The sequence below is a fragment of the Vombatus ursinus genome, unplaced genomic scaffold, assembly GCF_900497805.2.
Source record: "Vombatus ursinus unplaced genomic scaffold, bare-nosed wombat genome assembly UNPS02014779.1, whole genome shotgun sequence".
NCBI classification, from domain to species: domain Eukaryota; kingdom Metazoa; phylum Chordata; class Mammalia; order Diprotodontia; family Vombatidae; genus Vombatus; species Vombatus ursinus.
Window position 1 is genome coordinate 16,434,720 of NW_020954557.1, and position 22,605 is coordinate 16,457,324.

The 22,605-nt window shown below is 35.7% G+C and overlaps 1 pseudogene; it reads left to right on the forward strand.

Moving 5' to 3' along the window:
* Positions 1-21,749: 21,749 nt before the first annotated feature.
* On the forward strand, positions 21,750-22,232 carry LOC114045602 (annotated as a pseudogene).
* Positions 22,233-22,605: the final 373 nt, after the last annotated feature.

Consider the following 22,605-nt stretch of genomic DNA (forward strand, 5'->3'; position numbering starts at 1 on the left):
TTAAGAAAACTCTTGAACTAATAAGTAAAACTAAGAGCTAGTTTTATGAAAAAACCAATAAAATAGATAAACCTTTGGTTAATCTAATTAAAAAAAAGAAAGAAGAAAACCAAATTACTAGTTTCAAGAATGAAAAGGATGAAACTACCACCCAGGAAGAGGAAATTAAAATAGCAATTAGGAATTATTTTGCCCAACTATATGCCAACAAATTTGACAATCTTAGTGAAATGGATGCATATTTACAAAAATATAAATTGCTCAGATTAACAGAAGAGGAAGTAAAATACTTAAATAACCCCATCTCAGAAAAAGAAATTGAACAAGTCATTGTTGAACTCCCTAGGAAAAAATCTCCAGGGCCAGATGGATTTACATGCAAATTCTATCAAACATTTAAAGAACAATTAATTCCAATATTATATAAACTATTTGGTAAAATAGATAAAGAAGGAATCTTACCAAATTCTTTTTATGATACAAATATGGTGCTGATACCTAAACCAGGAAGAGTCCAAACAGAGAAAGAAAATTATAGACCAATGTCTCTAATGAATATAGATGCAAAAATTTTAAACAAAATATTAGCAAATAGATTACAGCAACTTATCACATGAATAATACACTATGACCAGGTAGGATTTATACCAGGAATGCAGGGCTGGTTCAATATAAGGAAAACTATCAGCATAATCCATCATATCAACACCAAAACTAACAGAAACCACATGATCATCTCAATAGATGCAGAAAAAGGTTTTGACAAAATACAACACCCATTCCTATTAAAAACACTAGAGAGCATAGGTATAAATGGAGTCTTCCTTAAAATAATAAATAACATCTATCTAAAACCTTCAGCAAGCATAATATGTAATGGGGACAAGTTAGAAGCATTTCCAATAAGATCGGGGGTGAAACAAGGATGTCCATTATCACCACTGTTATTCAAAATCGTACTGGAAAAGTTAGTTTTAGCAATAAGAGAAGAAAGACATTGAAGGCATTAGAGTAGGCAAAGAAGAAACAAAACTATCACTCTTTGCAGATGACATGATGTTATACTTAGAGAATCCCAGAGAATCACGTAAAAAACTACTTGAAATAATAAACAACTTTAGCAAAGTTGCAGTCTATAAAATAAACCCACATAAATCATCGACATTTCTATATATTACCAACAAAGCCCAACAGCAAGAGACAGAAAGAGAAATTCGACTTAAATTTACTGTAGACATTATAAAATATTTGGAAGTCTACCTCCTGAAACAAACCCAGGAACTTTATTAATACAATTACAAAACACTATTCATGCAAATAAAATCAGATCTAAATAATTGGAAAATATCAGTTGCTCATGGATAGGCCAAGCTAAAATAGTAAAAATGACAATTCTACCTAAGCTAATTTTGATTACATTATAAAAGTGTGCATACTCTGATCCAGCAATACCATTGCTAGTTATGTACCCCAAAGAGATAAAAAAGGGAAAGAGACATATTTGTACAAAAATATTTGTAACAGCTCTTTTTGTAGTGGCTAGGAATAAATCAAGGGAATGTACATCATTTGGATAATAGCTGAACAAGCTGTGGTATATAATTGTGATGGAATATTATTGTATTATGAGAAATGATGTACAGCATTATTTCAGAAAACCTTGGAAAGACTTACGCAAACTGATGAAATGTGAAGTGAGCAGAACCAGAGCACTGTACATACTTACAGCAATATTGTGTGATGAAGAACCATGAGTGACAGTTATTCTCAACAATACAAGGATCCAAGATAATCCCAAAGGACTCATGATGAAACATTATCTGCTTCTAGACTCTAGAGTCTAGAGAAAGAACTGCTGTTGTCTGAATACAGAATGAAGCAGATTAGTTTTCAATTTTTTTTTGGCTTTGTCTTGTCCAAAATGAACAGTATGGAAATGTTTTACATGATTGCACATGTCTAACCTCTATTGGATTGCTTACTGTCACAGTGAGGGGGAGGAGAGGGAAGAAGAGAGGCATTAAATTTAGAACTAAAAACTTAAAAAATGTTAAAAATTCTTTAAACAGTTTGAGAAAAATAAAATCTTATTTTAAAAACCCAACAAAGTACATGTCTTTCTGGATTTCCTGTATATTAATTTTATGCAATGTTAGAACTTGCAGAGTGGGTTGTCACCTCTAAGGGGGATGCTAAAACCTTGAAAAATACCATTTATCTTTTTTTGTGCAGAGTTCAGGATGAATAAGATATATTATCTTTCTGATTATTTTAATCTTCTACAGCTATCTCATACTCATGGGGAATCTTAGAATGGTGTTTTTACCTAGACACATGCAAAAATTCATTTTTATATCAAGTCTGTGAAATGAAAGTGGAATGAACTAAACATATATTTACTTTCTATTTTCATTTATGTTCCAAGAAAGGGAAAAAAGCATAATACTAATCCATTTACAACATAAACCAGCTAGTTTTATTTATAATCTTTTTCACATGCCATGCTATTGAATTAGTATTTCTCCACAGAGCATTTATCAGCAAACATTACAAGATGGTACCAGATAGCATTTATTTATGACCAAGTATTACAAGATGGCACCAGATAGCAAAAGATTTAGAGGTATAAATTACTGCTCTTCTCCAAAATAAGTCAGCCTATGGGTTGGAAGTAGAAAATCTTAGCAACCACTTTGAAGCTCAGTCTAGAGACTATGCCCTGAATGATTTAACCCCCTCAGTTCTAGAACTCTAGCCTGGCCTGGGGATAGAGGAAGTATCAGGAGGGTCGAGTACCACTATATCTAGGCTTGGCTACAACTACTTTTCACTTAATTCCCCCACAATATTCTCACCAGTTTAGCCACTCTACCCCACCCCAATTCTTTCTCATTTTAGTACTGCAATTGAATGATTATTAACAATGCTTCTTGAAAGAGTCTGTTGGTCTACTTACCTATGGTTCCAGTCATCCTCCTCCTAACTTTTCAAACCAAAATACCCTTCCCTTTTCACTATTCATCTATATGTGGTGATTCTTTATCAGAATGTAAGTTTCTTGAGAATAATAGCTGTCTTTACTTTTTTTATTTTTGGCAAAGACTATCTTTTGCCTCTTTTTATATCCCTAGGGATTAGAATAGTATCTAGCACAAAGTAGTCTAGTAGACACTTAAATATATCTACTGATTGACTGATCTCCAGAGCAAACACAGCGCTTGTAACATAGTAAGAATTTGATTATTACTTTAAAAATTTGTTCATAATAATATTGTTGCTAAGATAAGACATCTAATCACTATGTAATGGAATTAACTTCATCTTTTTTAATTAATTTATTTAGATTAATCAACAATAACTTCCATATGCTTTTGAGTTTAAATTTTTTCTTCCCCTTCCTCCCCACCACCCTCCCCAAGATGGTGCACAATCTGATATAGGCTATACATATACATTCCTATTAAATATATTTTCACATTAGTGGTGTTGTAAATAAGAATTAGAACAAATAGGAGGAACCACCAGAAAGAGGAAACAAAACTCAACAGAAGAAAAAATATAGCCAATGGCATGCTTCGATCTGCATTCAAACACCATAGTTCTTTCTTGGGATGTGGATAGCATTTTCTATCACAAGGCCTTTGGAGATGGCTTAGATCCTCGTATTGTTGGGAGGGGTTAAGTTTATCAATATTAGTCATCACACAATGTGGCTGTTATTGTGTACAACATTCTCTTGGTTCTGCTCACTTCACTCAGCATGAGACCATGCAAGTCTTTCCAGGTTTTTCTGAAGTCAGCCTGTTCATCATTTCTTGTAGCACAATAGTATTCCATTACATTCATATACCACAACTTGTTTAGCCCTTCTCCAATTGGTGGGCATCCTCTCAATTTCCAATTCTTTGCCACCACAAAAAGAGCTACTATAAATATTTTTGTGCATATGGGTCCTTTTCCCATTTGTATGATATATTTGGGATATAGCCCTAAGAGTGCTATTGCTGGATCAAAAGGTATGCATATTTTATAACCTGTTGGTTATATTTCCAAATGGCTCTCCAAAATGGTTGGATCATTTCACTACTCCACCAACAATGCATTGGTGTTCCAATTTTCCCACATCTTATCCAACATTTATCATTTTCTCGTTTTGTCATCTTGGCCAATCTGATAGGTGTGATGTGGTACCTCAGAGTTGTTTTGATTTGCATTTCTCTAATCAATAGTGATTTAAAGCATTTTTTCATATGACTATGGATGGCTTTAATTTCTTCATCTGAGAACTGCCTGTTCATATCCTTTGACCATTTATCAATTGGGGAATGACTTGTATTCTTATAAATTTGACTTAATTCTCTATATATTTTGGAAATGAGGCCTTTATCAGAGAGACTGGTTGTAAAAATTCTTTCCCAATTTTCTACCTTCCTTCTAATCTTAGTTGCATTGACTTTACGCAAAAACTTTTTAATTTAATATAATCAAAGTTATCCATTTTGCTTTTCGTAATGTTCTCTATCTCCTGTTTGGTCATGAATTCTTCTGTTCTCCATAAATCTGATAGGTAAATTATTCCTTGCTTTCCCAGTTTGCTTAGAGTTAGCTTCATCTTAAGAAAATCTTTGCCCCTTACTATGAGACATTAAATCAGTATTTTTAAAGAAATTCAGAGGAATGAGAAGGTGAGAGTACCCAAGAACTCTTTTTTTAATGAGAAGTCATAAGACCAATGCTCATTTTCAAACCCTAACTATGCACAGAGGCACATATGCACACAACACACAGACACACACAAAGGCACCCAGAATTCCACCAAAACCAAAACCAAACCAAACTAAAAGAACTACTTAATTTTGCCAAATTTGTGCAGCAAATATATTTTGAGAAAAAAAGTGGTGGTATATAAGAGTTCTGATCCCTTTAAAAATGTTAACATGGTCATTACTTGTAAAGAAAAAACAGTTATTTCATTTCTATAATGCATAAATCAATATATCATGGGGCTAGGATATACTAATCATTGGATTATCCTTGAAGTTGTCACTATGAAGAAGTCCTTAAATTATATGGGACATATACTGCCAGCAGAGTCATTGACTGGTAGAGATTATATATGCAGAAAACAATGACAAAAAAAATCTACCTGAGAATCCATCATTCTGGTGATTGTTTTGAGAATGCCTGCCATCCAATCACATTGTGTCATGTGATCAACAAAATGGAGGGCTACACATTTTCTCATCCTCTAACTTCACAAACCTCTCCAAAATAGAAATTATGATCCAAAAATTATTGACTTAAGCTGTCTTCATGATTAATAAACCCATGATTCAAAAGAAAATTTAAACCAAAGTAAAACAGTAAACAAGTAAAATAAACAAACAAAAAAATCCATGAACAAACTTCTCCACTAAGTACACTGAGCAAATCTACTCTGCCTCCTACTCTACCAGGAGAAAGGATGAACTTAGTCAACTCATGGATCAGACCCAAATACTACCACATGGGTTTGTAACAAAAATTAACGCTACCTTTGTTTCCATTACTTTTACATAGGGCTGTGGAGATCCTGGTTCTAGCCTACAGAAATTATCTGCCATTTGGATAGCCAAATAGTGTGACTTTGCTCCAGGGGTAGAAACCTGCTGGAGCAGGAAGCAGGGAGGGAATCTTCAATGCTGCAAAAGTTATCTGTAGCAAAACCAAGATCAGAGGGAAAGGGGCAGAATATTTGTCTGGGCTTGAGATAGAGCTCAACAACCCACCCCATCTCACCCCACCCACCTAACAGTTTTCCCAGGTCCTCAGAGATGCAAACTACAGAAATCAACCATGTAGTGCCAGCCAGAAAACACTGGAAAAGAGAGAGCAGGACAGGGCAATGGAATAGGTAACCATATGTGTGTGAGGGTAAGAGAGTGGGACTATGTGACCTTCCACTAACTCTGAGAGAAGGAGCTTAGCATCCAACCAGGGCCAGTTCCAACCCATACAAAAATCAATTGGGACAGACACCTAGGTTGATGTACCTTAAATTGTCCAACATGGAACGAAGCTGAGATGATTTGAGATTCAGTCCCCAAGGAAAATACCATGAAAGGGAGTCAAAGAGTGAATAAAAGGAGAAAATTAAAGAAAAAAAACAATTGAAATTGCAAAAGATATCAAAACAAAAGTGAAAGATTTTGAATATAAACAGATAAATTAACAGGGAAAACATTACCTCCAGAAGGAAAGATGGCTTCCAGATCTAATAAATAAGTGTATATATACATATATATACATATACATACATATATATGTGTATATATATATATTCTGCTAAACAAAAGAAAATTTAAAAAAAAATTAAAGAATTAGAAAATCCTTTGGAATTTGAGAACATGATACCACAACATACATGGCTGAGTAATTTAAAAGCAAAATATTATGAAAGCAGAACTTATGCCCTATGCAGCCAAAAAAAATCCCAACAAATTAATGAATGAATAAATAAATGATTGAATTACTGAATGAATGAACTGATAAATAAATAAATAGAAAGGGAAGAATAGAAAAACAGGAATTCTCATTGTCAAATCTCACCAAAGAAACCAAAGTGAAAACTGTGATTGGGATTGGGATTGAAAATACACAGAAGTGAAAATACAGATTGGGAATTAAAATACACAGAAGTGAAGGACAGTTTAAAAGAAAAAATGCAAACAAAAATTAAGTAGTGTGGCTGCTATGTTTCTGATAAGGCAGAAAATATGTTCTTTGGACGTTTTGGTCCAGGTCTGTCACAATCAATGTCCTTTGATAGTTTATGTTCAGTATTTGAATGAAATGAGATATTCATAGGTCATTCAAAAGTTAACAAAAATATCCTTAACCATAGAAAAGGAGATATATACAAAAATCATATATACTGAAATTACCATGAATTGATTCAATTTAGCAAAGTGCCGTTGCTGAATTGCCCACCATGGTCTACCAACTTAACATCAGAGAGAGGAATTCCTTATGTTTGTTTTGTTCTTGGGCATCCAGAAAGGGATGTCAACCACCCAAGCCCTTAGTACTTTAAATCAATCAGATGTTATAAGGAAAAACTAGGTGACTTGCACATGGATGGGGGCTTAAGATATTGCTCCCATCACAGGCGCTATTTAGTAACTTAGGTCCAAGTCTGGGACTTAGCATTAATTCTAGCTTATGATAGTATCTTCCCCTGGGTTACCCTTTCCATGATGTCTATGTCTTACTGCATATTCTGAACTTATAATTTGAACACCCAGGTCTATCTAATTTCTATGAACTTTGGAAAGAGTGGGGCTGTTAGAGAATCTACACTGATACTTCTTCTTGTTTTATGGAAGCAATCTGAATGCAAAGTTTAAGTGGGTTGTCATCATTCCAGGGACTACTTGTAGTGGTAAAATGATGCCTAGTTCCCAAATAGTCCCAATAGTCCCAAATTCCCTCCCTCACAATTAGAATATAATTGTTGTACCTTATCAATTTTTGATGTTACAGTAGCCAAGGCATTGAACTAGATGGAGAGGAATGGGATAAGTCAAAGATGTGGACAAGAACTTAGTAATTGAAGAAAATAAAAAAAAAATCTTGGAATAGTTTTAACTTTGCTGATGATTCAGAAGTGATTAGCTGAGGAATAAATAGTTGCCTAATTGCCAGATATTTTCACCTAAAATATTTTAAAGTAAATTTCCTTTAAAGTGATTTTGAGAGTCACAGTATTTAATCAGTATAATGCTCCCTTGTGGTGCCTAGCTTCATACTTAGCAATTGAGACAAGAATATGGGTCCCTCACTTGGAGCATCCATATATAGTCTCTGCATTTATCCTGTCATGTATAACTTAGTTGGGGTTTGAATTCCTCTGATTGGCTGCTGATACAGAAAACCAGATATCACTGGGTGCCATCACTGGGTGCCATAACTAGTGGAAGAAAAGATGTTTTCTCCCTGGGAGATCCAAGAAATGTGTCTTTTAAGATGTGATTTGATTTTTATCAGGGAATAAAAAATTAAATGTCCTTACCTATACCAGCAAAAATGGTTTGGACAAGGACTGCATCTCACTTGGATCCAACTTGTCTATATGACCAGATAATGCCAGTATTGGGGGAAATTAGCTAGTTAACATCCTTGCAAACATATTTCAATGAGGCTTTAGTATTAACTTTCTAAGTGGTGATGAATGACATTCTGTTCTAATAATTCTATTATTCTTTATTGCTTAGTATCTACTTTTCTGCATGAGAAAAAAAACTGACTGTTCATGTTTGTATGTAGCGTACCTTTATTACTTTCCACATTTTCTGTGGAAAACCCTAAATTTAGATCCCATAACCACATCTTTAATTAACAACACTTTAAGTAGTAACTTGCAGTGTGAAGTCAAGGTATAGGTATTTCTGATTGTGACATTGAGAATTTTTTTTCTATGAAGAAACCAGGCAACCCCAAATCAATGAACCCATGGGGAAGGCTAAGTGTCCTGACATTTTGTAAGTCTCAACATCTGTTGCCTCTATCTTTGATGCTGGATGAATCAGAAGATGCTACTCCTTCTAGGAGCTGAAATGCATACTCATTGAAACCCCACCATACTACCAAACATCAACAAGGGATAGTTACGGTATCCAAGCAAAGGTAAGAATTAATTGATTATACTAATGATACCTTTTCTGGTACAAACCATGTGGAAGGCAGTGAGGGAGAGTTTTATATGAATATGAAGCCAAGGGAAAATTGTGATTTGGTAATCTATAGGAAGAACTTTTTTCTTTCCCTTCCATGCCCAATCCCCCAGGGTAAAAATTAAAAACAAAATAAAGCCTTTTTAAAATATGCATCAAGAAAAACAAATTCCTATGCTTGACATGCCCAAATAATAAAGGTCTCATTCTGTGCCCTGAGTCCGTCTCTTCTCTGTAAGGAGGTGGATAGTGTTATCTATCTTTTGTCAGGTAGAATTATTATTCATCATTGAATTGTTCAGATGCCTAACTCTTTCAAAAGTGTTCATTTTTATAAAAATGTGATACTACAAATTATTCTCCTGATTAACCTTACTTTATTCTTCAACAGTTCATACAAGTATTACCTTTTTTTTTCTGAAATTGTTCCCTCCATCATTTCTTAGAGAATAATAATAGTATTCTGTTACATTCATATACAATAATTTGTTCAACCATTCTCCTATGGATGGAGACCCCAGATGCTGGTTTCCAGTTCTTTGGTTATACTTTTGTATAACCAAAGAGCTGCTATGAAGCTTGTCCCATTGTAGACCCTATTGGTTGGTAGCAACAAAAAGTATATACATATATGTATAGTTATATGTGTGATCAAGCATTTTTATGTATATAGGATACCACACACATACACACACATTATTTAAACTACTTGGCACAGTGAAAATGATGATTTTGGGGTCTTGAGTTGAGTTAGGAATACCTGAGTTCAAATCCAGCCTCAGACACAGCTGTGTGAACCTCTATAAGTCCCTTAATTTCTGTCTGCTGGAGTTTACTCATTTGTAAAATGAGGATAATAATTGCACTTGCCTCCTAGAATTGTTGAGAAGATCAAATGACATAATATTTGCAAAAGGCTTAACACAATGCCTGGCACATACACACATACATACACACCCAAGTACATATTTACAATGGACATATTTGAATTAAAAAAATATATATATATACATACACACACACACACATATATACACACATACATATATAATGCATGGACATGCTTTCCTTTGTCTATATGTATATTTATATACATATGTGTATTTGGATATACTTATACTGACTCATGTCAATTCATATTTACATGTGTACAAATAGGAATATTGTGTTCATATTTACATATATTATACATATATATGATGAGGTAGAAAAGAAAGCTTGAGGCAGATGCAGCAAACAGGACATGAGATAGGAGGTAAGATGCAGGATGTGACGAAAAGTGATGAAAGAAGACTGTGCATTGAAGCCTCCACTGTGGACTTATCTGCATGTTTTAACAAAGTACCCTCAATTCCACAACAACTTTTCCCCTCTCCTTTCCCTTTCCTTTTCTCTTTGCTTATCACCTCTGGACTACCTGATATCACAGGCATTTTGGAGCCATACTTGCTCCTCCCATTCTCTTGTCCCTTTCCCCGTATTCCAAAAAAAAAATGTGTTTAAACCATATCTTTGACCTGCCTAACCATCTTTGCCTCCTATAGGAAGCAGGGGCCACTCTTCTCCCTTAGGGGAACAGGGTCTATGGCATATGGTCTGCCTCCTGTGTGTAGCAGAGCTCATTGGGGCTCTCTGCCTCACAGGGAGCAGGCCCACTTGGGTGCATTGACCCAAAAAATGTCTTTCTTTAATTTGGAGATCATCTGAGTGAATTCTTTCTGGACACTAGGACCCACATTTTTATTCCTCAGCATTTCAGGTAGCACCCCAACATTCTTGGGGTCCAACCTGAACTCATCACCAATGGCTACAGAGAAGGTCTAAGCGAATTCTTTCACACCTGAACCACTCTCCCAACTCTGACCTCAACCTATATAATATACAAATATGCAATAAAGAAATGAATAAATATGCAAGTCAATTATATCCATGCATATTTATTATATTCATATGTGCATATTTGTTTATATTTATATATATGCTAAAATGTCTGGATTAGTTGAAGAATACCTTCTCCATAGTCAAGAGGTAGTAAGTAGCAAAAACAGATTATGAAAGCAAATTTTATGACTTCAAAATCATTTCATTACATCTACTACATTACAATTCTTTTTCTAGTGGCCTGGTATAGTGAAGATGAACATGGGACTAGAGTCAGAGAACCCTTCTTATTACCTTTGTAATAATGTTTTCTGAAACAAACTCAAGTATTTCGCCCTAAAATAAGGTTTTTCAAAGGAACTTGCATTTTTCCAACTGCTACAGGCTTTCTATACCAATAAATCAATGTATTGTCAGGTAATAATTAAAAGTTTTCTTTCATCTGACAATGAAAATGGGAAAGAAAATAAGAAAAAAATCATTCTACAACATTGAGCATAATAACATATGAAACATTTAGCAGTTCCCACAAAATTAATTTTTATGCCATCAACCAATAGGGTATACAACACAAACAGAATTGCACACAAGCAAAACATCATTCAATAGGGCACATAGTCTTAAAAAAAACAACTCAATTTTCACTACTGAAAATTAAATATGTTGTAGGATATGGTGTGCCCTTCTTAATGGAGAAGGCCTGAAATGCTATGTAGACTTACCAATTATATTGTTTTGTGTGTATGTGTATGTGCCTTATCTCATTTGAACACAGGCAAAATTGAATTAAAACAAATGGACAGAAGCAGTGAGTGCCAATTCTCAATTCAGAAGCCTTTACTAAAGGCCCAATTCAATATTATAAATGTCCCAATGACCACTTCTATCCAGCTATTAGTAATTAAATATAACTAAACTTTTTCATTGACTTTTAGCTCAAAATGACTTTTCTTTTGCCTCTCAACAATATAATTAGGCATCAGGTGGAGGATGTAATGAATGTATAGAATGAACTAAATTTTTACAACAATCTCTTCTTAGAAACTATGTTATAAAGTGTTTTTGCATATTTATATTTTTCTATAGATACAATGGCATAGCTGAGAGTTGTTATTATCTAAAGATTTCACAGTAAGTAAATCACAGATGTAACCAACAATATATCATAAAGCAATATTATATATGTGAACTAAATAATAAAAAAACACTAGAAAGTAGATCAGTGATAGAAAGCAGCTAACTAACTATAGATGATCACTGTTCAATCAAAAGTGAAATGGATTGCTTACTAGGAAACAGATTCCTTTTCATTAGTAATATTCAAGAAAAATGGGGCTGGCCATTTGTTCATTATTTTATGGATGAGATTCTTTTCCTTGTATTCCTGAAGGGACCACTAAAGTCCCTTCCTTAGCTTCTGTGATCCTTCTAAATCCACCTCTAAGATCATGAAATATGACTTCTGTCAAATATCTACTCAGTAGTTTGCTTCATTCCCACCCCCCCCACACGCATTACTGGAACACTGCATTGTCGTGGCAGAGAGGCTTGCATAACTCAATAAAATTATAAGCTATACTGTACAGGGTTACCCAGGACAGAGAGATCATAGTAGAGAGTTCTGACAAAAGGTATCGACTGGAAAGAGTAGAGGACAACTATGAATAGCTCCAGAACTAATGAAGCATCTGGGCCAAAGTTGAAAAGAAACTTAGCTGTGATGTATCGGGTGACAAAAGGAAAATTAAATGCTGTAAACATCAATATTGCATAGGAACCTAGAATATAAGATCTATGAGCCAAGGTTAAATCAGATAGGGTGAAACAGGAGATGGAAAAAAAACCAACTAAACATTGACCTCTTGGATATGAGTGCACTAAAAAGGACAGGAATGGCTTAATTTAATTCAGGTGATCACTACATATACTACTATGGGCAAGAATCCCTTAGAAATAAATGCTTTTTTTTTGCTTTTTTTTTTTTTTTAAGGCAATTGGGGTTAAGTGACTTGCCCAGAGTCACACAGCTAGTAAGTGTCAAGTGTTTGGTCTGAGGTCGGATTTGAACTCAGGTCCTCCTGACTTCAGAGCCAGTGCTCTATCCACTGTGCCACCTAGCTGCCCCATGAAATAAATGGAGTAGCCCTCATAGTCAATAAAAGGATGAGAAAAGTAGTACTGGGGTATAATCTCAAAAATGACATAATGATATCTGTTTAAATCCAAAGCATACCAATCAACATCACAGTAATACAAGACTATACTGCAAAAAGGCCAAAGTAGATCAGTTCTATGAATACCAATAACATCTTCTGAAATAACACCAAAAAAAAAAAGATGTTACATTCTTCATAGGGGATTGGAATGTTAAGTAGGAAATCAAAAGACAATTGGAATAACAGGCAAGTTTGGCCTTAGCATACCAAATGAAGCAGGACAGAGACTAAAAGAGTTTTATCAATATAACACTGGTCACAGAAAACACTCTTTTTGAACAACTCAAAAAGCAACTCTACACATGGACATCACCAGATGGTCAATATAAAAATCAGATAGTTTGAGATTATAAAAGTAGTATAACAAGGTTGTATACTGTCACCTTATTTATTTAACTTATATACAGAGTATATCATATAAAATGCCAGGCTAGATAGATCAAAAGGTAGCATTAGAGCTTCTGGGGAAAATATCAACAATCTCAGATATGTCATTGATACCACTCTGATGGTAGAAAGAGAAGAGGAAATAAGAAGCTTCTTGATGAGGGTGAAATAGGAGAGTGTAAAAGTTGGCTTGAAGTTTAACTTAAAAAAAAAGACAACTCAAGATCTTGGCAACTGTTCCCATCACTCACTGGCAAATAGAATGAAGAGAAATGGAAATTGTCAGATTTAATACTCTTGACCTCAAAGATCACCAACAGCTTGAGTGCTATGAAATGATGAAGAGAAAGATTACTTTTCCCCAGCTCCATAGGTCCTGTGGCTCCAACAAACAGGTTACATATAGTCTTGGGCTTTTTTTCTCTGTTTTGTTTGTCCTTTCCTTTTTTAACCACATGTAGTAGAGTCCCTGGACCATCATTTGAGCCATGATGATCTCAGAGGCAGCATTTCATACCAGACCTTGCTGCCAGCTTATCAGAGAAGCAGAGAGAACTCAGGGTGCCTAGGTCTTGAGCCCAAGGAAAGTTTTGAACTTGCAACTTGGTGGGATTGTGTTACATAGGAACTGAGCTAAACTGTTAACCTCATCCCCTTTTCCTCACTCACCTAAGACACTGGTGTTACTAGGGGAGGTTATACACTACCCTGGTGCTGGAGGGGTAACAGACACACACACACACAGACACCCATATTGAATATATAGACACACACATATATATATATATAGACAATACTTCAAAAATAAAGTAATATATTTGTACATATACATGCACATAGTATACATCAAGATATATAATACACACTAAGATATATAATTTAGATCATATATATTATATTTATAGTGTGTGTTTTTGAATTGTACGTTTGAACTAAGTAGTCCTTTTAAAAACTAATGTGACCACTATTTGGTTAAATGGAACTGGTACATAGGCACTACTAAAATTGAGGGATCACAATCAGGGGGACATGAAAGATGGAACAAGTTGCAGAGAGACTTGATGTGTCTCAAACAGCTTAAGGGTACCAGAGAACCATAGGGTAGGGGGTGAACTGTACCACACCTAGACTTTAGTCAGTAGAGGCCAATGTAGCTCCCTTTACACTATAAACATGTTTGTTCAAAATTGTTTCTTTAATGAATGCTTTTCAATAATAATTCTTTAAACAGCCTTTACTACTGAGACCAGAATTACCTTCCTATGGCTAACTTTTTATCCAAATCAGCAGTGTAGCTAGTTTGTTATGGAATTTCTTGAAGTATAATTTGAACTTAATCCTGCTCATTTCAACAATCTTGAATCTCTAATTCACTCTTTATGTAGTTTTCATCTCAGAAATCACTAGACCTCAGTAGAGTTATCAAATTGTAACTTACTATTACTTTCATTTTATCAATTAATTATGACTCTTGTCTCAGGTATATTATACAAGGATATGAAAAGGAAATTACTTAAATAAAAATGGTTTTGAACTGTCAAAAGTCAAATTTACAAATAATTAACTTATACAATTAAGAAAGAAAATCAGTGACTATTAGAGTCCTGATTTTCCTTCTTAATTGTATAACTATTATAGTCACTGATTCATCAATGGGTATATAAACTGAAAATTGGAGGAATTTTTTTTAATCAGCTACCTTGGTACTTGGAAAAAAATGTCACAGGATAATTTTTGTGAAAAAAGAGACCAGAAAACTGACTTTACAAGCTAATTCCCAGATCAGTAATCCTTCTATTTCATTGCAAAGGATGATAGCTCACACTTTCTGCTTCCCATTCTCAATTAACATTTGAAATGGTGCTTGGTCCCATAAGAAAGGAAATGTCAAGAAACAAAAGGCACCATCAAGTTCAGTCACACAAGAGCCCCACTTTGAATAAGTATTCAAGGGCAAACTTCAAGTGAAATCTAAGATGCCATCATCTCAATGAAATATAAATGGGTTATTATTGCACCTTGAATTTTGGTGCATTTATTCCAAGAAATTTGAAGAATTTTTGCAGTGATTGAAATTTTTATTAAAACTCTTTTACTGGCATTATTCTGAGGTGAATGGCAATGGTAATATTGCATTCATTTTATAGGTGAAAAAAAGAAAGCTCATATAAGTGTGCATAAAGAGAATCAGCTAAGACAAGGTTGGTACCAAATTTCACACTCTATCAATGATTTGGACTATGCACATGATTTAAAGGTTAAAAATTCAAATTCATGTAGAAGTTCTGCCACTTACTTATTTTATTACTTAAACTCCAAGAAACTCAGTGATTTTTGCTTGCAAAATAAGAAAAAAATATTTGCCCTATTGCCCCCACAGATTTGTTATGAAGAGTCAACAAGAAAATGTTTTTAAAATGTGTTGTATGTAAAATTAAAAAAAATTATCATCATCATAATCTTTGAAGGAACGAGCATTAAGCTCCTCTTATGTGTCATCACTGCCTTTCAAAACATGAAATAGGTAATTATAACAATAAAACAAATAAAACAAAATAAATGGCATGGTGATGAAAAATATATGCAAGAAAATATCAAAGAATCTACTCTCTTCCCAACTTCTTTTTCTGAAGGATAAGAGTAGATCATAACAGGAAGAGATGATGCACTTTTTTGGAACTCTGAAGTTTTTAAAAATCTTTGTTAATACTTTTCACTTATATTAATAGGTCTGTATGAGTTCTCTCTTGTGATTAATCTAAAATATGCAAGTTTTAAAATAAGCTAGTTTTCTCCATTTATTTATGATGTCAGTGTATTAAGGTGATAAATTACTATAAATGCCACCAGTATGAAAGAGTTGTGTTTCAAATTCTTTCCTGACATTTTTCTTAAATTTGTGTTGTTGAAGATATGTGTTTTATGCAAGTCTTATATGAAGTAATATATTTTGAAAAATTATTTTTCCGAATAACTTCCCAACAGATCAATGTGAATTGTAAATATTTGCTTGTATGTCATAACCTCTTCTCTGTGTATTTATAATGTTATTAGTTACTAAAAGAATAACTAAAGCTCAGTGGCTAGAAAAATTATGGTGAAGAAAGTTGAATAAATTAAGATAGGTGTAATTATTTTTTTCTTACCCTGATTAAATATGACAGCATTGCTGGAAGACTGTAAAAAATAGCTTAGGACAATATTGTTGAGGGTCTAGAAGCATAGTTTGAAGAATGTGAGATTAAGCTAGTAGTCAATGGGGAACCATTAAAGTTTTTTGAGTGTGGGTCTTGGCTAATTTATTTCATCTACATCACAGTTTTATAGTGATGGTGATCTGTATTAAAATGACTTATTGAATATGTATTATACACATGTACTTTAGCTCATACTCAATATTGCCCAATCAGGAAATTCAGTTAAAAATCAATGAAATCAGTTGCCTTGTAAAATATACACTATTAGATTATTTTATTTTTCTCACATTTTATTTTATGCAGGTATCTTTGGGGAAAATCAATTATCTGTTAAGATTTATGCATCATAACATATACCACAGACACATATGTCTATGTATCTACATATACACAATGCAGACATGTGTATACATACATATAGACACACATATATATGTATGCACATACAGTATATGCATACATATATGTGTAATATACATATAGTGCCAGAGATCCCCAAACTATGCTTACTATTATAATAACTTATGATGAAGATGAAGATGATAATGGTGGTAGTGGTGGTGGTGGTGAGGTAGGTACTAGGTAGGGGCTGGGTCCAGAGTTGCTATTCCATCAGTTTTATTTTGTTTTATTAATTTATTTTTAGTTTTCAACAATCACTTCCATAAGCTTTTGAGTTTTAAATTTTTCTTCCCATCCCTCCTCTCTTCCCTCCCCAGGTCATCATGCAATCAGATATGGGCTTTGCATGTGCATTCCTATTAAACATATATTCACATTACTCATATTGTAAGAAAGTATTAGAACCAATAGGAGGATGTGCCAGCCGTGCCGTGCACTCTCCTCCTATAAGGAGCAGGCTGCCAGAGTCATACTTACCAGTCTTCGGAGCCTACCCGGATAAACACACAGAGACGAGCCAACCAGGAGGTGCCAACACCCGAGCTTTATTCAGAGGCCATCACAGCAAGGCCAAGCAGGAAGGCCAGAGCAACAGAGCAGGAGCAAAGAGAGAGCGTGCTCCAACCACGACCTTTCCTTAAGTACCTACTTAGCCCCTCCTCCTCAGCCTACTAGTCAATGATTGTAGGGTCAGATACCGGAAGGGGATGTCTGAGTTTAGCGCACCAAGGGAGAGGAAGTGACACAGGAGGCTAGGACTGGATACAGGAGGGAGGCATCTGGGATTAGTGCATAGACAAAGAGGGAGCACGTGACCTAGGAAGTCAGGCCCAGATACCGGGAGGAGGCGTCTGGGGTCAGTGCTACACAAAGGGAAGGTACGTGATCCAGGAAGTCAGGAAGGACACAGGAAGGAGATGTCTGGGGTTGACGTTGCACTTAGGGAGGGGATTAAGCAAAGGGAACTCATCCTCTGCCATCTCGCTCCCACATGGCACAGCCCCCTGCCTCAGGAGCACGTGGTCCGGCTACTTCCTTGTATCCTGTTCCTTCCCCAGCTTATCGCAGCTCACATAGCACTGCCCGCTGCCTCAGAAGCGTGAGCTCCGGTTACTTCCTAATACCCAGTTCCTACCCCATCTTGCCACAACCCTCACTTGGCAGTAGCTAACATCAGACAGTCCCTCACAGGAGGAAACAAAACAAAACAGAAGGAAAAAGAAAAAGCAAATAGTATGCTTCAATCTGCATTCAACCTCCATATATTTTTCTCTGGATGTGGTTAGCATTTTCCATCATGAGACTTTTAGAGATGGATTAGATCCTTGCATTGTTGAGAAGGGTTAAGTCTATCAAAGTTAGTCATTGCATAACATGGCTGTTACTGTTTACAATGTTCTCTGGGTTCTGCTCACTTCACTCAGCATCAGTCCATACAAGTCTTTCCAGGTTTTTCTGAAGTCTGACTACTCATCATTTCTTATAGCACAATAATATACCATTACATTCATATACCACAACTTGTTCAGTCATTCCCTAATTGATGGGCATGCCCTCAATTTCCAGCTCTTTGCCACTACAAAAAAGAGTTGCTATAAATATTTTTGTATATATGGGTCCTTTTCCCAGTTTTATGATCTCTTTGGGATACAGTCCTAGAAGTGCTATTGCTGGGTCAAAGGCTAGGCACATTTTTGTATCTCTTTGGGCATAGTTCCAAATTGCTCCCCAAAATGGTTGGATCATTTCACAATTCCACCAACAATGCATTAGTGTTCCAATTTTTCCTCATCTTTTCCAACATTTATCGTTTTCCTGTTTTGTCATGTGGGCCAATCTGATAGATGTGATGTGGTACCTCAGAGTTGTTTCGATTTGCATTTCTCTAATCAATAGTGATTTAGAGCATTTTTTCATATGACTGTAGATGGCTTTAATTTCTTCATCTAAAAACTGCCTACTCATATTATTTGACCACTTATCAATTGGGGAATGACTGGTATTCTTATAAATTTGACAAGTGAGTCACTGCTTTTACTCTGCCATCTTGACTCTGCCAATATCTAATACTTCTAAAATTCTATTTATCTCCTCAACTTCTTTCTTGTTTATTTTGTGGTTAGATTTATCTAGTTCAGAGAGGGGGATGTTGAGGTCCCCCACAAGTATAATTTTGCTGTATTTTTCTTCCTGTAACTCCCTGAACTTCTTCTCTAAGTATTTGGATGCTATACTACTCAGTGCATATATGTTTAGTAATGATATTAATTCATTGTCTATGGTGCCTTTTAGCAGGATTTACTTTCTTTTCTTATCTTTTTTTTTAATAAGATCTGTTTTTGCTTTTGCTTTGTCTGAGATCAGGATTGCTACCCCTGCTTTTTCTTTTTTAATTTCAGCAGAAGCATAATGTACTCTACTTCACCCTTTTGCCTTTACCCCATGTGTGTCCCTATGTTTCAAATGTGTTTCCTGTAAACAATATATTGTAGGATTACGGTTTTTAATCCATTCTGCTATCGGCTTCCATTTTATGTGAGAGTTCTTCCCATTCATATTCACAGTTATGATTACTATCTGTATCTTCCTTTCCATCCTATTTCCCCCATTTATTCTTTTCTTTCTCCGTTTTTCCCTTTCCCTCCTCACTAGTGTTTTGCTTTTGACCACTACTTCCCTCAGTCCACCCTCCCTTCTATTAGCCCCCTCCCTTTTTTCATTGTTTTGTTTTTGTTTGACTGATTCTCACTCTCTCAGAGTCATTAGCTTCCACTTGCCCATTTTAATTTTTAACAAATTGTTTTCTTGTATTAGATTTTGTACCTCCTTTTCCATTTGGCCCATTTTATTTTATAAGGAGTTGTTTTCTTTAGTGTACTTTTTTTCCAGTTGGCCAATTGTATTTTTAAGGACTTGTTTTCTACAGTTAATTTTTGTCTTTCCTTTTCCAAGCTATTGACCCTCTCTTGTATATCTCTCATCTCTTTTCCCAATTTTTCTTTTACTTCTCTTATTTGACTGTTAAAATTGTTCCTGAGCTCTTCCAAGAAGGCTTTGTGGGCTTCAGACCAGTTCATATTCCCTTTTGAGGTTTTGGATGTGGGTATGTTGATAATGTTGTCCTCTTCTGAAATTCTGCCTTGTTCTTCCTTATCCCATAATAAGAATCTATGGTCATTGTACCTTTCTTTTTGCTCATGGTGTTTGCTTATTTCTTGACCTTTAAAACATTGAGCCATCTTGCTGGGTAACAGGGGACACTGACCCAAGCTTCTTGTGCTGAGAGCTTGGGACTGGTCATTGGCTTTGTGGGGCCTCAGTTGTTGGCAGTTGGAAGCAGTAGGGTTCTGGCAGCTTCCCTGATGATGGCCTAGAATCAGCAACACTAGAGCTCTAGGGGTAGGAGTAGGAAGTCTGGCCCCTGGAGGATGCCTGCTCACCTGGGCCTTTCACTCCTTTTTTTGGCTTTTGCTCACCCAGGCCTTGCATGCCTTTCTTTGGCTCCTGTTCCCCTGGGCCTTGCAGAGGGATGTTTTATTGTCATAGGATGTTTCTCCACTTGGAGCTTTCCCTCTTGGAATTGTACCTCCCAGAGTTTTGTGGAGGCACTTGGAAATTTGGCTGCAGGAGAATGCTATGGTACACAATCATTTTCTGAGCCACGTTCCACTGGTTCCCCTGCCTGTACTGAGGCACTTGGGAGTCCTGGTGTTGGTGCTTGCCTGCTCCACCACCTGGGGTTCAGGATCTCCCCCTGGTATGCTGAGGTGGGGCTTTCTGTTAGCTTGCTAGGATGCTTCATGTTCTGTACTGCTCCCACTCCTCTAGAGCAAGAGGTATCTTTCCCTTTAATCCACTAAGCTTCCTGGGCTACAAGACTGCTGCACCTTGTCTTTCTGCTGGTTCAGCTGTTCCAGGGTTTTTCCTGGGACAATATTTTCTGGGCTTCCAGAGGTCAGTAAGGGAGGGTGAGAGCATCTACTTTTTATTCTGCCATCTTGGCTCCCAGAAGTGGAACTTCCCTCCATCAGTTTTCAAATTCTTGTGAGGAAACTATCTGTACCAGTACAGATCTACAGTTGTTTTACAAATTCTAAGCCTTCGAAGTTTAGTTGTTAAGACACAGAGAGATTAAGTGACTCACTCAAGCCACACAGTCAGTATGCATCCTAGGTAGAACTTAAAGCTATGACATCCTGACAAGGAATAAAGGAGATATAGAGTATTATGAAAGGCTTTGATATCTAGAAATTATACCTAATGTATGTCTGGAGCCCAGAATTAAAATTCCAAAAAGAACATTGACATAGGGTATACCATTTCATATTAATGTTAGTAACACTAATATCTAGCATTTATATAGAATTTAACTATTTTCAATGTAGTATGCAAACCCATCTCTTGTTTCATGAAGCAAAAGGGAAAGGGGTTTCATTTTCCGTGAAATTTAATAACTGACATGTAAATATAGTATAAAGTTTTTTTCTGTCATGTGTATGTTTGTGTTTTGCTATGTCTGTGTTCTCAGGAATTAGAAGTCCATAGATTTAGAGCTGAAAGTAACCTTAGGGACCACTGTGTCTAGTGGTCAGATTAGGAACCTGAGACACAGAAAGCTTAACCACTAAGTATCTTAAAAAAGTTTGAAAACAAGGCTTTCTGATTTCAAAATCAGTTTCCTATTCACTATGCCAGGCTGCTTCTAATTCTACTTTGGGTTATGAAAAAAAAATAACCTAGTCCCTCCTCACACTTTGCTGTTCTCTTCTTTCAGTAATGTTTTATGGCTATGCATACAATTCTCTCTGTCTCTGTCTCTCTTTGTCTGTCTCTCTCTGTCTCTCCCTCTCTCTCTCTGTCTCTCTATGTCTCTCTCTCCTCTTTGTCTATCTCTCTTAATTTACTAGAAGGTAACCTTTTCCCCTGGCTCCACCATATTCCAGTGAATTACCAAAATGACAAACACAAAAGGAAAAAGGAGAGGGACACTATACATGTTTTCTAGGTCCTTTCGAAAACATGGTGTTGTCCCTCTGGCTATGTATATGCAAATATACAAGAAAGGTGATATTGTAGATATCAAGGGTATGGGCACATTTCAGCAAGGAATGCCCCACAAATATTACCATGGCAAGACTGGATGGGTCTATAATGTTACTCAACATGCTGCAGGCATTGTTGTAAACAAACAGGTTAAGGGCAAGATTCTAGCCAAGAGAATTAATCTGCGTATTGAGCACATTAAGCATTCCAAGAGCAGAGATAGCTTCCTGAAGCGGGTAAAGGAAAAGGATCAGAAGAAGAAGGAAGCCAAAGATAAAGGCACTTGGGTTCAACTGATGCACCAGCCTGCTCCACCCAGAGAAGCACACTTTGGGAGAACCAATGACAAGGAACCTGAGCTATTGGGACTGATCCCCTACGAATTCATGGCATAAATGGATGTAAAATGAAAACAATAAAAATTTCTTGGGTTAAAAAAAAAATTTACTAGAAGGTAAGATCTATTTACTTGTCTTACTGTAAAAATTATTGATACTGTTTAAAATCTTGTTGTTCTTACTCTTTTTGTTCTTGTTTCTTTCTTTCTTGTTCTTGTTCTTGTTTTTGTTCTTTTTCTTGTGTTTTTTTTCTTCTTCCTCCTTGAAATTGGTTTAGCTTCCCTACACATATAGCTACATAGCTCTCCCTATCTCTATCTCTGTCTTGTCTAGTTGTCTGTCTCTGTCTCTATATCTTTCTTTCTCTGTCTGTCTCTATCTCTCTATCTATGATACACATCTAGTCACATAGCATATACACATATATATG